The following is a 16,190-nucleotide window of genomic DNA, read 5'->3' as shown; positions in this document are numbered from 1 at the left end:
TGAATGGCTTCAATATGCTTTCCATGTGTGGAAGTGATTACAGCTTTCGAAAGATGTCCTGGTAGGGGGTGCAGTTGGAAATCAGGAGGGGACCGAGGGGACAGAACAACCAGAGGTGAGCTTTCTTCAGAGTGCAGCACAGAGGAGGAGGCAGCCAAGGCCAGGGAGGAACACACGCCTGGCATAGAGCCACCTCCGCTTCTGAATTGCCAGCCTCATGATCACACCGAAATGGCAGCGTGTTGCTTTCTTTGTTTTTGTGTGTTTTTAAATGTGGATATTAATTGTAAAAGATAATGTTCCATCGTGACCTTAATGCATGTTTCCATTTAGCTTACTCCCTCCCGCTTTCTCTCCAGACATTCACTGTTTCCTAAGCGGCACTGTGCTAGGCCATGTGGACATAAAGACTCTGCAAAGCAGTCTCTTTTGGACAATTCATTGACTGTAGGAATGGAGAATAAATGAGTAACAATGGAGTTCATTGATGCCAGTGCTTCCAGTATTCAGGCTATGCACTGTCCCGAACATCTTCTACTCATCCCTCATCAGTGCTCGCCTCGCTAGGAAGGAGATAGGGGAAGGGGTGTGTGAGGGACTGAACAATGATGCCAATTGCCGAGGATCATATAGCTAGTGAGTGGTTAGGCTGAGATCAGTCCCAGGCTGTGGAGTAGCTGAGGATCACGTAGCTAGTGAGTGGTTAGGCTGAGATTAGTCCCAGGCCATGCACAGCTGTTCCATAGTACAGTCTGTACCACAATGCTGTTGGGCCACAGAAGAGACTCTCCATACTAGTTGGACCTCTGGAAGGCTTTCTAGAGGTTCCTAGAGTAGATCATAAAACTTGAACAATGGGCTAGAGAGTTGGCTTAGCCATTCAGGTGCTTGCTGGCAAAGCCAAAGGACCCAGGTTTGATGCCTTAGTACCCAATGCAAAGCCAGAGGCACAAAGTGGCACATGCATCTAGAGTTGGTTTGCAGTCGCTAGTGGCCCTGGGACATCCATTCTGTCTCTCTCTCTCTCTACTGCTCTCTCTCAGGAAAATAAATAAAACCTTGAACAATGAATACACATGGCAAAAATGTGTGCTCCATGCTCTTATACTTTCTGGAGTATGAGAGAGAGATTGAGTGATTGATGATTGATTGATTGATTTCTGGAGCTAGAGATATGACTCAGTTTTTAGAACTTGACTGTAATTCTGCTGACTGTAAAGTAAGGTAGAACCATCAGAATCCTGAAGTTCATGTGCCAGCTAGACTTCCTTTCACAGTGGTAAAATGAAACCATGTCTTAAAGTCAATGAAAGGAAAAGACTGATACCCAAGATTGTCTTCTGACCTCCACACACACACTGTGACATGCAAATAAATAAAATAAAAAATGAAGTAAATAAAATAAAGTTTCCCATAAAAGGCAATGTCAGAACATGCATTGGTGAGTTATTTCTCAAGATCTCTGGAGCTAATGCTGCGAGATGTGGCTGGAGAAGAAGCTGGAGAGGTGGACAGGAGCCAGATTCCTAACTACCTTTCAGTTCCAAGCCAGAACCGTCAGATTTAATCCTCCAAACAACGAGGAGTTTCTAAAGCTCTCTGGGATTAACAGAACTGAACTGTAGACACCCCTGCTTTCGTGTATGCATTTACTGGAAACCTATCACAAAGGGTACTGACAGCCATTGCTTCCTTACTGTTATGCTTTTCCACATTGTATTTATCACCCACACACAGTCATTTGTCTATGCAACATTTCTTCTACAAGTATTTATTAAACACCTATTCGCTGTCAGTATCTGTGTGAGGTACTAGAATAACAAAGAGGGGATGAAAACCAAGGACTGCCCTGAGGAGGAGAGGGATTACTGAGAAAACACTAACATACACATAATGCGAAAGCAGTAGCCAGGATTCTGGATCATGGAGATATTTATAGTGAAGACAGATGATAGAAGAGTTTGCAAGTATTAACAGCTTAATGCATAAACTCTGGAGTCACCCTGCACTGGGTTCAAATCTCAGCTCTACCACATATGAGCTCTGTGACATCAGCCCAGTGACCAAGATATGTGTGTTAGTCTCATCTAATAACTGCGGATCGTAACGCTAAGTACTTCATAAGGTTGTGACACAGATAAATTAAGTGAACATCTTCAAGTTTGTCTAGTACAAAAACAGGAGCCTTGAAGTGATGCCATTCCCCAGTAGATGTCACTGCTACATAGCAATTTAGGTGAGATACTATCTGAGTTGAGGTCAACTGCATGAAAAAAATCTCTTCTGAAAAGTGGTATGCAAATGCTTTTCTTTTCAAAAACAGGGTTAGTAAACTGCGAGTGGCGCCCCAGTGAGGAGGGACTACCACCTCTTTATAAGAAGTTTTGAAAGTTACAAACTTCCTCCATCTTGGTGGGACACATTTTTAAACCATGCTCTCTACAAACCGTAGATATAATTCCCTTAACCTTGCCAGGGAGCAGCGACTTCTTTCTAAGATCATCAAACTCTCTGAGAAGGTGTGTGGATAATGACTGTCCCAACTTCAGAAGCACGAAAATGAGGACTCAGGAAAGAGTGGAAGAAGGGCTCTGTGAGGTTGCCATAGGCACCTTTGAGGGACATTGTCCTAATTTGGGTTGAGGCTACTTCTTTATTTCCCACAAACTGGGAAAGGTTAAAGTTAAGCAATTCATTTTTTGTCCACAAATCTTACTGGGGGCACAGCTGGGGGTGGAGGATTTCCTTCTAATTCCTGATTCTGACATGACCAACATAGAGGTCATCATATACTCATTTACTTGTATTTTTCTAGAAAATCTCCTTTGGGTTGGATTTTGTGTTACATGAGTCTACTGAGATGAATAATGTATGTCTCATTTCTTTAAATCATTTACAGTCTAGACTTTAGAGAGGGAGACAGGCATGTAAGATTGCAAGTATAATGCAACCTTTTGAATGCCATCAAAAAAAAAAATACTATCAGCGGAGTCTTAAAGAAGAAATGGAGAGGATGATGTGAACTTTGCACTGAAGGATGGAGAGGAGTTTTCCATGTGGATGAAAGCATTCCCAACATAAGAATTGACACATACACAAGCTTTAAATTTTTTTTTTTTTCTTTTTTGAGGTAGGGTCTCACTCTAGCCCAGGAGTATGGAGTCTCAGGGTGGCCTCGAACTCACATTGATCCTCCTACCTCTGCCTCCCAAGTGCTGGGATTAAAGGCATGTATCACCAGGCCCAGCAAGCTTAAAATCTTGAAGGGAAAACAGAGGGTGATTGCTCTGAGTTTGGGGTCTGAGTGTTGGGGTAGGAGATGAGATTCCAACCTGGACGTTAAGGAGCTATACAGTGATGCCGAGAAGGACAGAAGCCCTGACCTCCCCACCATCAGCCCTCTGCTCATGCCATGATACAGATGACATATCCTAGGGTTTTATTCATTTCTGATACTAATTATCTACAGACAGCATAGAACCAACAAGTTAAAATCCCAGCCCCACAAGAATGTAGCCACTTCGAGTGCCAATCACAGGAAGTAGGATTCCAGAGTGTGTCATGCTTTTCGTTACCTTGGCTGCAAACCCGGGGACTTCACAGTTTCACTGAACTTCTGGAATACCCAAAGCACTCAGGGCAGCCCTTTCTTTACACCTACTCGTTCCTCATACATGATGAAATCAAGGGAACTAAAAACAGCCAGAAGGGTGAGCAGGAGCTTGGAGTGAGCCACTTCTGCTACCTGGAAGCCTTCGTCAAACCAGTGCCTGCCCAGCTCCAGAGCTCCGCCTCTGTGGAGAATGCAGTGCACCAGCATTATTGGTTGTTGTTGAGGAGGTCACTTCCCCCCCTCTGTGGGGCAGAAAGTTCCACAGTTGATCCTCTGACAACCAGGGTCTTTCTTACCTTCTGAAGGTTTCCAGTTACCATTAGTCTCATTAACATAAACTTCAGTAGGTATGGTTGGAAAGGGCCTATTACATATAACATAAGGCAGTCCTTACTCAGAAATTCTAAAGGGCTAAGGTCTTCAGCACCCCAGACAAAGACAGAAGTGCATTTCTTATTATTTCTTAATACTACAGAGTGTCATTTGGTGGTGCACTACACATTTTTGCTATAGCCTTTGTGAAACATGGCCTCAGTTTCAAAACAAAGCAAAACAAAACCATCAGCCTTAACATACGCTGGCTAATGAGATGATCTTAGCAACTGCTCGCTTGTTGAGTCCTATCTACAGAGCACTGTGCCAGATACCTTATGCATCTTCCTGCATCGAATCCATATCCTAGGCCTACAAAGAAGGAGGCATAGCAAAGAGTGTCTCCAGCTCTGTGCCTCAGTGTCTCCATGTGTAAGATGGGAATCATAGCAGATGCCTTTGGTGTCTGAGCTCATTTTAGAGAGAGCACTTCAGGAGCTAAAATGGACTGTCAGTTCTTTTTGGTATGCAGAGCCCATGGGGATTTTTAAACCCTGTTCTGTACCATTCTTCATTGTGAATGGATCCAAGAAATTCAACAGGTACAAGCAATCACCAGAAAGCTATTTGTTGTGATTGGAAAACACTCAAAGAAATAGAGTGCTTTAGAGATGATTTAATATTCTAAAGGTGGTGCATGTGGATGAGTCAGCTCGGGGTATATGAATGCGTTTATATTCCACATCAAGGTTTTACTTAAAGTTTACATTTTGTTTAAATTAGAAGTAGGATCAATGTAATATGGCTTAGACCTTTCTCAGAAATTTATGGCTTCTTTTAATAAACCCCATAAAAGACACTTTTAAACATATGCAGCATCCTTAATGTAATGGTTCCATTCCTGAAATATATAGTATTTAGGTCGCATCTAAAATGCTATAAAAGTATCACAAAGGCTGTAAAAATATTGTTAACGGGAAGAAATCTTTCAGAGGGATAAATATTTTCTTGGAAAATGAAAAAGCTGAGGCAGAGAATGGCTTGGTTTTGAAAAAATAACAATTTGGGTTTCTTTTATGTCCTTTTTGTGGTTCTACTCTAGCCAATTATTAGATTAAAGCAAGCTGTTGCTACGTGCCCTAGAAACTCAGACAGATCTGATGTTGCACCCTAAGTTTGTGAGGACAACTTCCATTTAAAGCTTTAATGAGGTCAAGGGTATAAAGAAGGAGGCTAGCTGAGGCTTTTGTGTTATTTTAGGATTGCGTCTTAGAATTATGAGGCTTGCATAATGCCATGGAGAGAACACAGGATTTAGAGTTCAAAGCTCTCTGCTTGAGTCCCATGCTGCTCTTCAGTAGCTTGGAGACCTTGGTAAAGTCACTCAAGAGTGCAAAGCCTTAGTGTCTGAGTTTTGGAAGGCATTTAAAAGTACCCATGAGTACCATATGATGTCACTTGTATGTAGAATACAAGAAAGTTAATTTTCTAGAAGCTGAGAGTAGAATGGTGCTCACTGGAGGCTGGCGATGGTAGGGGGAGAAGGGACAGTGGTCAGTGGGTGCTCAGTTACAATTAAAGAGGTGTGAAAAATTCTGGGTTGCTATTATCAGTATGATGCTTATAGATAATATACTGTTTCAAAAACCTAGAAGAAGGGACTTTGAGTGGTTTCAATATGAAACATGTATATAGCAAAACATTACATAGAGTCACATTAGTATATATAATTTTAAGTAGCAGTTAAATAAGTTACTAACACAGAAATACTAATTTTCCCATTCTGCACATGTTGTGTTAGCACATGAGATCATGTGAACATATGTATTTGTGAACCAGAAAGGCCCAAAACACACAGGGACTTTATGTAGTTGACAAAACATTTGTTGAACACTCACTATGTGCAGCAAAAAGCTTTAGTGATCCAGATGACTTTATAGAGGTCATTAGTGTGTGTCCCTCTTATCTTTACCTTAGTAGGGTTGAGCCATTTCTAAACTATTCTGCACAGTTCAAGAGAGCCTAGTCCATTATTAAGGAGAAATGTTTATATCCTTTTACGGTGACCTGCTTCTCTGTATATATCTACTAGAACCTTCCAAATATCATCCACTAAGTATAAAGTAAGGCACATATGGTGTGAGTGAGAGGAGAAGCACACCCTACTGTAGTTGAAAAGAACACCAAGTCTGAACTCAATCCGGCACAGATGAGGAAACAAAGGTTTAGACAGGGAGATGTGAACCCTGCCAAATTCAGTTCTATTTGCACTTGAGAAGTGGTGCTACCAGCCCCAACTCCACATGTGCACATTAGGAAAATAATTTTTATGCCTACTTCACAGACTCAACACCTTCAGTCCTCATGAAAGGACAGCCTTGAAGTGAGATGGACAAAAAGTGGAGGATTAAGGTAAAATATTACAGGTTGATTGAAAAGAAAACTCTGGCTCACGCAGCTTTTCCTACTTACCTCCTATTAAGTATTATCAATATTTATCATGTGCTCTTAGGTAAAGTACATTTAAAAAAGATTTATCAACTTAATAGACTATAAAATGTTAGATGCTGATGGCCATTAAGCCATTTAGATTAATTTTTCTGGGATGTGCATCAGCTTCTTTTCATTTCATTTTCTCTTTCTTTCCTCTTTTATTCAGTGAAGACCTCAGGTCACCTAGGCTGGCTTCAAACTCTCTACCTCTCAAGTTCTGGGGCCCCAGGATTGTGGCATCCATGTCCAGCTAACATACTTTAACTATCATCATTGCAATAATGCCTTCATTAACAAATCCTGTAACACTTTACAAATCTCCAAACTGAATCTCTAATGCAAGGTGGGCAGGGCATAATAGCACAAGATGAAATCCACTTCAAAAGAAAAACAGAGTAAGTGGTCTATGCTCATGACCTGGTGCTACAATGTGCAAAGTGTAGCGGGGAGTTAGGAAAAGAGGGTTCCTGTGTCAACAGGCTCCATCAGGGCTACTGTGAACTAATTAGCTTGCCTTCTCCACATGCTGCACAGTGTAGAATGTGTGGCCCTTACTGCCTGGTTCCTGGGTTTGAATCTTGGCTCCTCATTATCTGTGAAGCTTATAATTTGCTTATCATCCACAACATACCCAAAAATAATGGTCACACTTCTGCTTCCCAGATCACACCAACTAAAAGATCACAAATAGCCTATAGTCAATGGACTCTATGTCACTCTATGAATTGTAGAGTCCCACGGGACTTCCAAATAGGTCCAGGGCTCCTCAGGTTTCTGCATGTGTACTCCTTCTTTGTACATATTCCACATCATTTCACCATCCTTCTTGTCCATACCTGGATAGGGGTAGTGACTAGATCAGTGACACTCCAGAGAGACATTTAGCCATTGAGGTTGAGTGCAATCACTAATGTGGGTGACTCCCATCAACTTCTCTTGGAATCAGCATAAATATCCCATGATGGTCACTATCATGCCATTTCTCAAACTATGACCACTGAGGCCCAATTAGGTGAATAATGCCCCAAATATTCAGTCCAAATCTCAGTGACAAGTACCATTTCTCTGATGATGCTCTGAGAGGACTTTTATTTAGTGACTTAAGGTACTGGCCCCAAGGCTCTCCATTTAAAATTTTAATCCCTTTATTGTTGGTGGCTCCTTCCTACTAAAACTTGGACATGAGCCCAGGGACCTGGCTGGTGGAGTCTTACAATGATTTATAAGGCAACCTTCTTGAAAATTCTTCCCCTTTCATTCTGGCCTACTTTCCTTGAAACAAACTTATTCAACTCCATTACCTATTACTTTAGAGCCAAAGATTTCTTAAAATGCTCACTTTTTACATAAACCTTTTTCAAGGATGTCACAATAGTGTTTCATTTGTTTATCCATGTATATATATATACATACATGTATATATATATATATATATATATATATATATATATATATATATATATAGCAAACACTATCTCCAACTAATGTGTGCCAATATGAGGAGTGAACTAGTTGAAAAATTAAAACAATTTTGATAGCAAGAACAATAGGTGTGAAGTCCCAGAGTAGGAAAAGAAGTGCCTGTAAGTGTAAAGCAAGGTCATGCATACCTAAAATAACTAAGGGGAACACTTTGACATGAATAGAAGAATAGAATGAGTAAAGAGGAGGAATTGTGGAGGATGAAGTTAGAAAGGTAGGCCAAGGCCAGTTCAAGAAGAAGCTTATATATGTATTAAGAAATTTGGAGATGATCCTGAAAATGTGGATTCCAACACAATATTTTAAATAGGTCCAACACAATATTTTAAATATGGAAATTACAGAATTAGATCCACGTTCTAGAAAGAAGTGCTGTGGGGAAGTGCAAAAGGTGAATTGGATCAAGTCATGAAAGGAGACAAAGTAATATAATAAAAGGCACTTATAAAACTTTGGGAGAGAGATGACAATGATTGTGCGGATAGAGGCATGTTGGTGAAGATGGGAAGAATGAACCTGCTGGGTGTCAGGGCCAGTGAAAGAGTTCCCCAGAGACTATAGATTGTGGAATATGGTGGGGATAGTTTTGAACTGTGAAGGAACATGAAGAGCAGTTTATTTGGGATAAGACAGAAATGTATAGTAGGATATTAACTTAGGGAAATTTTTATTCTATAGACCATTATCTTATCTATCATATTCCTATGGGGATCTCAGTGTAGAGATTCCAGTATATGTCGCTTGGGAGAAAAAAAGATGTGAGGCATAAATAATCCATATAGTAGTTAATATTTACTTACCAATTATTATGCATCAAATACTCTGTTCATGCTTGTGTTTTGTCTTTTATAAGGTCAGTGTGCATATAGTACAATGTAGTCTTATTAGACCTTATAAATAAGAACTCAAAAGGACATATGCCTGATTTCAGAAACAAATATCATTTTTACCCAAAAATAACACTATTCTGGAATAAGCATTTCCTAACTTAAATCCTGATTCTATAACTAACTTCTTGTGTGACTGGTTAAGAGACCAGAACTCACCAGCCCCTATGTATAAAGTGAACTTAAATATACCTATCTATTTAACTCATAGGGCGGATGGAGCAACAAGTGACTTACATATGGAAAATACTCCAGACTTTTAAAAATTGGGTACTCCATAAACCAGCATAGCATTTCCCTTTTTGGGTATGTTCCTCAAAGTCTGGGTAATTATGATTCATTTTAAAACATATTTATAGATTTATACTTCTACTATCATGCCAATCTGCAACTGGTAAAAAGTCAAAGCAGAACACAAAACACTTTTTGAGAACTTATCATCTAATAACAGTAGGGAGGAAACTCCATCCCAAAGAAAATAAGCAAATGGGCAAAGTAAAAATATGAGTTTAGCATGGATCTTTGAGGACCTTACAGATTATGAAGTAAGCCAAGATCTGATTAACTGAACACAAATAGGTGAGACTTCCATCAGCAACACTGCACAGTTACAGAAACTGAGACCAGCAATTCTATAGCACAGTGACTTTTGATATACCATTCTTGATGTGGGCTGATGTCATCTTTACATAGAAGAATCTTCTGGCTTATTGTTCCATAGAGGCTGAGGCTCTCACAGGAGAAGAACCATCCCATTTCAAAGGCCACAAAGCACTGAGGACATTGAACCTCTCAGATGCAGAGTGTGGAATTTTTTATGTGCCTTTAATAAAAAAACTATTATAGATATAAAATAACATTTTTATTTACAAAACAAGCCCATAAAGCATAAACATACTGAAATAAAAATAGCTACTTTTAGAACTTTAGTAGATATTGATAAATAGCAGATTGGAGAAAGTGGAAGATTAAATTAAAACAATGAAATGCTGATAGATTTTTCTGCTCTCTTTACCTTAAAAGTGCCCATTCATTGTCTCCTTACATGCATTATTTTTGAAAAGAAATCTGTTGTCATTGTTATTTTTCTTCCTGAATGCATGCACCTGATATAACATCATTTTATCTAACTACTTCTAAGATTTTTGTTTCTTGTCTTATGTTTTCTTTTGTGTATGTGGTATAGGGTATAAGTGTATGTGTGTCTGTGCATATAATGTAGGGTGTGTGTGTGTGTGTGTGTGTGTGTGTGTGTGTGTGTACATAGTGTATGCATATACATGTTCTCTTGTGCTTGCCTATAGCTTGGTGGAGAAATGTGAGATGTCCTGCCCCCCTAACTCTTCTTACTTGAAACAACTCTATTTCTGATACCAGAACTTGCAATTTTTGGGGAGTTCTAATGGTTCTTGGGTCTGTGCCTCCCTGGAAGACCGAGGTTATAGATAAGTATGGACAAACCCAGCTGCTTATGTGGGTTCTGGGGATCAAACTTGAATGGTGTCTCAGGCCTCCTCAGGTCCTCATGCTTATATAAGAAGTGCTGTTACATACTGAACCATCTCTTCAGCCCCTAAGATTTTCTTATATTAATTGTTTGGTGCATTTGATGACATAGTTTCCTTCATATTTTCATTCTTTAAATTTATTGAGCTATATTTATGTTATATTTATGTTTTTCCTCACATTGAGAAAAATTTTGGTCACAATGTCTCCAATTTTTTCTTTAAGTCCTCTGTGCTCTCTTTTGGGAACCTTGCACGCACTTGGTCCCTCCCTCCAATTCTCTGAACTAGTGTCCTTTTCCTTTTTAATCTCTGTTCTCCCTCTCCTTCTCTTCATTTATTATAGTGTAATATATATGTACCAAAGCTTTATTTGCAAACCTTCTATGTCTACTTTGCTCTTTAAATATGTCGAATACAATCCTAACAGCAGATTTAACGCTATTTCTGATTATTCAACATCTGTGTTAGCTGTAGATTCGTTCTGGTTGATTGACTTGTCATTATGGGTAATATTTTCTGATTTTACTTATGTAATTATTTCGGATGCTATGTATTAATAATGATATTAGTTGATTTTTAGATGTTGACACATCTTTAAAGATATTGTATGTATAGAGACCAGACCCTTGTGACTGAATCTTCAATGCCTCATGATTTATGAGGTTCCTAACCTAGTTCATGGTATCAGGGTCTATTCCCAATTCTCCACAAAGTCTAGGTGTTTTTATAACAAATTATTTCTGCTGATTCTTCCTCCAGTTTCCAGGAGTTGCATAAAAGGCTATGATCTTAAGTATCTACTGAATCTTAAGGAGGACCTGTACAGTTCTCTTTCAGTAAAGAACTTTATTCTTGGGCACTCTGTCATATGAACTCTATCCCTCTTGTTCTTTCCATATTTTTAGTTCTGTGCCTCCTCATATCATGGTGTGTACTAGGCTCTGCCTGAGTTCTCCATCTATGTCAGTCAGGATTGACCAGAGATACAAAACCATATTAAAAAAAATGGCTGGAGAGATAACTTGGCAGTTAGGGCGCTTGTCTACGAAGCCTTAGGATCCATGTTCAACTCTCCTGATCCCACATAAGCCAGACACACAAAGGTGAGGCAAGTGCAAGATCACACATGCCCACTAGGTGGCACAAGTGTCTGGAGTTCAATTACAGTGGCCGAGGCCCTGGTGCACCAACTCTCCCTCTCTCTCTGTCATAAAAATAAATAAATAAAATATATTGGCTCATGCAATTATGGAAGCTGGCGAATTCAAAATCTGTCATGAGACATAAGATCCAGAGAACTAATGTCACAATTCAAGAGCAAAGGTGGCTAAAATCCCACTTAGTTGAAAGTCAGTTTTCTATTCTATTTAGGTCTTTGACAAGCAGAGGATGTCCTTCTGTTTTTAAAAAATGTTAATTTCATTCAAAAATCACATCATATAGTGCTTGAGAGAAGGCTTTGCTGTTAAGGAACTTGTGTGCAAAGCTAAAGGACTCAAGTTTGCTTCCCCAGTATACATGTAAAGCCTGATTACCAGGTGGTGCATGTATCATGTATCTGTCATTCATTTGCAGTGTCTAGAGGTCCTGGTGCACCCATTCTCTCTCTCTATGCCCCTTTCTATCTCTCTCTCTTTCTCTCTCTCTCTCTCTCTTTCTCTCAATCTATCTCTCTCTCCTTCTCTCAAAAACAAATAAATAAATATAAATTATTTAAAAAACACAGCAACATATAAACACCCAGAATAATTTTGAAGCAAATATCTGGCTATTGAAGCCCACCCAAGTTGACACATAAAATTAAACATCATATCCTCCTTACACAGGAGCATGGAAACTCTCTCAAGGTGATCACTTGTAGTAATCAGATTACTTATTTTCCATCACTGTCAGGTCACTATCCTTTGTTGTCTTGTGTTCAATGTCTTGTAATAATAATAAAAACTATGTATATATGGTCTGTGCTTATGTGTATATGTTTTTTTATTTTAGAAATACACATATGATCTCTTTTATTTCCAACTTATCTTATTTGGGCAAGATGAAACATCTTAAATAATTTTGGATAGTTTTCTATTGTTGTCTCAAAATTCTTTATTCTTTCCTGTACATTTTGTAATCTGATGTTAATTTCATCCAACTAGTTTCAAATACTATAGTTTTTTGTCTCTGATATCTTAGCTTGAAGAGTTTTATTGATAATTTTATACTGAATATGTAATATTTTTAAAATCATAATCCACTCACCTTCTCTTGACTCCTCTCCCTTTCCTCTTCCTGATGAAGCCCTCCATGTCCCAACTAGTCCTGTTTCTACTTTTCTGTCTATTTTTTATTACTTCTGGCTATGAATCCTGAATTTAATTAGGGTTGCCTTTATGGTCATGGATGGGGAACTATATACCATAGCTTGTGGGCCCTATCAGTGAGTATTAAAAATAACATTTTAGGGCTGGGGAGATGACTTAGCAGATAAGCACTTGCTTGTGAAGCCTGAGGACACCGGTTCAAGGCTCAATTCCCCAGGACCCATGTAAGCCAGATGCACAAGGTGACACATGCATTCGGAGTTCGTTTGCAGTGGCTGGAGGCCCTGACATACCCATTCTCTCTTTCTGTTGCTCTCAAATAAATGAATAAAAATAAACAAAAAATAACATTTTAAATATGTTAAAGTTTCCTTCCTTTTCTCTACTTTCTTGAACATATGAATAGTTATTATAATTATTTCAGTGACTATCTACTAATTTTAGCTTCTCCATCTTTTTGTGTATATGTATGTGTGTGCATCTATGTGTATCTTTGTGTGTGTATACATGCCTTAGCTTGTTTGAGACAGGATCTCTTTTGCTGTTTTCCTCTGGGAATGCCAGAAAACCTGGCCCACGGTTCCCCTGTCTCTGCCTCTATTGATATAGATGCATTGGAATTGCAGACACATGCAATAATTTCATCTGGCTTTACATGGGGCCTGAACTTCAGTTCTCAGGCTTGTATATTGTGTGCTTTGAACCACTGAATAACGTCCCTGGAATTTCTTGATGAATTTCTATGGGTTAAATTTTCCCCTTATTATGGATCATATTTTGCTGTGTTTTATATGACAGGTAATTTTTGATTGGATAACAGACATTGTGAATATTAATTTTTGTACTATGTGAGTTTCTGTATTTCTAAAAATATTTTGAGATATGATTGCAGAAGATATTTAACTTGGAAGTGGCTAAATAATTTTGTATCTTGCTTTCATTTTTATTTAGGTGGTATTAAAGTAGTCGAAGTCTAATTTTGCCCCACTGTACAAACAGACCTTCATGAATACTTTATCTTGTGGTCCATCAGTTATCAGGGTTTCCACTCTGGGTGGTAGAATAGGCATTATTCCTTGTTCTGTGTGTGGTGAAGTAATTGCTTCTTTTAACATATTTGGGTTATTTTTTCCTTTACCCATGCAGCTTCCCTCAAATGTAGCTACGGATGACTACTATGCTAAGAACTTAAAGGGAATTTACAGGGAGGTTGCTCTGCTTCTGTGTAGCTGTCTCTATTTCTTTAGTTCTCTGCCTTGAGAATTTTAACTGCTTTAGCCTAATGGTACTTCCAACATGGATTTCTCTGCTCAGAGAGATGACTGAGTCTATCTATGCATCTTCTACCCATGCTGTGATGGGGATACTCTTTTCGGGTAGTAACATGGGGAAAACATCTGGCTCAATTCATTTGCTTTCTGTCTTTGAAGCTTGGTTGTCTTTTGTTGTCTCATGTATAATTCTTTGGAATATGTGCACAAATTGCTCATGGTAATTTATTTGCCTCAAAGAAAAGGTATGTTCAACTGGTCTAGAAGAATAACTCTTACAATGTTATCTTGACAAGAAGCTAGAGAGACATGGACTATATTGAAAACTACTATTAACATAGCATAGAGACTGAGCTGGATATTAAGCAAAGACCATAGAGTTTAGAATGGCTTTGTTCATTGGAGGGGCCATAAGCACAATGAAAGAGTTGTATGTCATTTTCATACTCTAGAATGTGTTGGTATATATACATTGAAAAACCAACCAATTCAATGACATGATGGTCAGCTATAATGAAGCTCTGTGCACAAGCTTATTTTACTCCTCTAGCCTTTCAGAAAGCTTTGAGAAGCTACTGACTGCAGTTATACAGCTCTGGAACACATTCCATGATGGTTGGTTTGGAAGCCTTCAGGAAAACTGGACTGAGTTCCAGGAATTGGAAAACAAATTTATTAGTGTCTTAGCATTGCTGAAACAAATGGCCACACACAATTGAAATTTATACTTTCCCATTCATGGGAGCTAAAAATATAAAATCTGGCTATCAGGAGACATACATTATACATGAAGGTTCCAGGGGAAAGTCCTTCCTTACCTCTGTTTTCAGGTGGCATCCTCTGTGATCTGGCTGTGAATGCAGACTCTGAATTATGCACATCTTTGGGATCTTTAAACTTCTCCCTGCTGTTCCTGCAACCTACACTCATCTCATCTCTCCCAAGCCTTACTCTGTGCTTTGGACTTAAGAAATATCATGGAAATGAGTGTTAGGGTTGCAGCTATGAGATCAGACTGTGGATCTAATTGCTTAGGCCTAATACCTGTTCAATGCTATAATAGTTTTATATACTTGAGGAAGCTTCGACATACTGGTGTGTTCAATTTCCTCCTCACATATAGTGAAGATGAAAACATGCCAATATCACATGCTTGTTCTGAGGATTCTGTGAGTTAATATACATGAGGTTCCTGGTGTGGTACTCAGGCACATAGTAGGTGCCATTTAAATGTTATGGAGGGTCTAATGGGAAGATAACCAGTATTCCTTGCCAGCAGTCAGAATGTGTTAGGAGAGATACAAGAAGCCAGATATTGTAGGACACAGACCCAGGGAGGGTTAAGGGAAACCCTCTTTACATTTCTGAAAAGTTTTTTTTTTTTTGTAAACCTGCCTAGGCTCCATGTTTAATTTGTTCTTAGCCAGAGCCTCAATAAATTATGGCAGCAGTGTGACCTCCTTTCCAGGATGCATATAGATATCACAGCTCACATCCCATAAACTCCCTCTGCATGCTGACCTGACATTGCCTTTCAGGAACAATGAAAAACTTTTATACTAAACACAATTTTCTCTTTAGGTTACACCACATTTATTCACTCAATCCTTCACTCATTCACTCTGGAATAAAGTTGTTACAACAATGTGGTAGGAACAGTAGATACATCATGGACATACTTTGGAAATATTGTTTTACATGTAGGCTGAAGCATTTAGTGTGTGATATGAAGGATCAAAAACTGGGCATTGTGCCTAAGAGGTTGATGATGTCATTTACCAAATGGGGAAAGCTGTCAGAATGAGAGGGACAGGAGAAGAGATGTGGCCTTGCTGTGTTTGGGATGCTCACTAGTCATTCAAAAGGACATGCCAAGTAACTATTTGGGATCACAGCCTCAAGGGAGAGAAGCTCCCAGCTGGGCCTGGTTTGTGGAATCCTGAACAAACATATCATTGGTAATGCTCAGAAAGCTTCCCCACCCGACCCCGAGGAGAAAGGATAGAAGAAGAGCAAGGAAAAACCTTCAGATCCTTGGAGCACTGGAACATTTTGGATGCTACAAAGATCAATGACAGTTAAAGAGTCGTGAGGCAGCAGAGAAGTCAGAGGAAGAGTGAGGGAAGGTCACGTTCTCCACGCTTAGAGAAGAAAGCGTTAATAGGGAGACAGAAGGGTCAGCCAAGGCAAATGCTGGGCAGAATTTCAGTGAGATGAACACAGTGACTAGACTAGAAGAAAAATAACTCTCAAGAAGAAAGATTTTAGGGAGGGGCATTTTTGAGTATGTGAGAAAGAATGGATTTCACTATATG

The sequence above is a fragment of the Jaculus jaculus genome, chromosome 1 (genome assembly GCF_020740685.1).
Source record: "Jaculus jaculus isolate mJacJac1 chromosome 1, mJacJac1.mat.Y.cur, whole genome shotgun sequence".
Lineage (NCBI taxonomy): Eukaryota > Metazoa > Chordata > Mammalia > Rodentia > Dipodidae > Jaculus > Jaculus jaculus.
Note: the sequence above shows the minus strand (reverse complement) of the source record.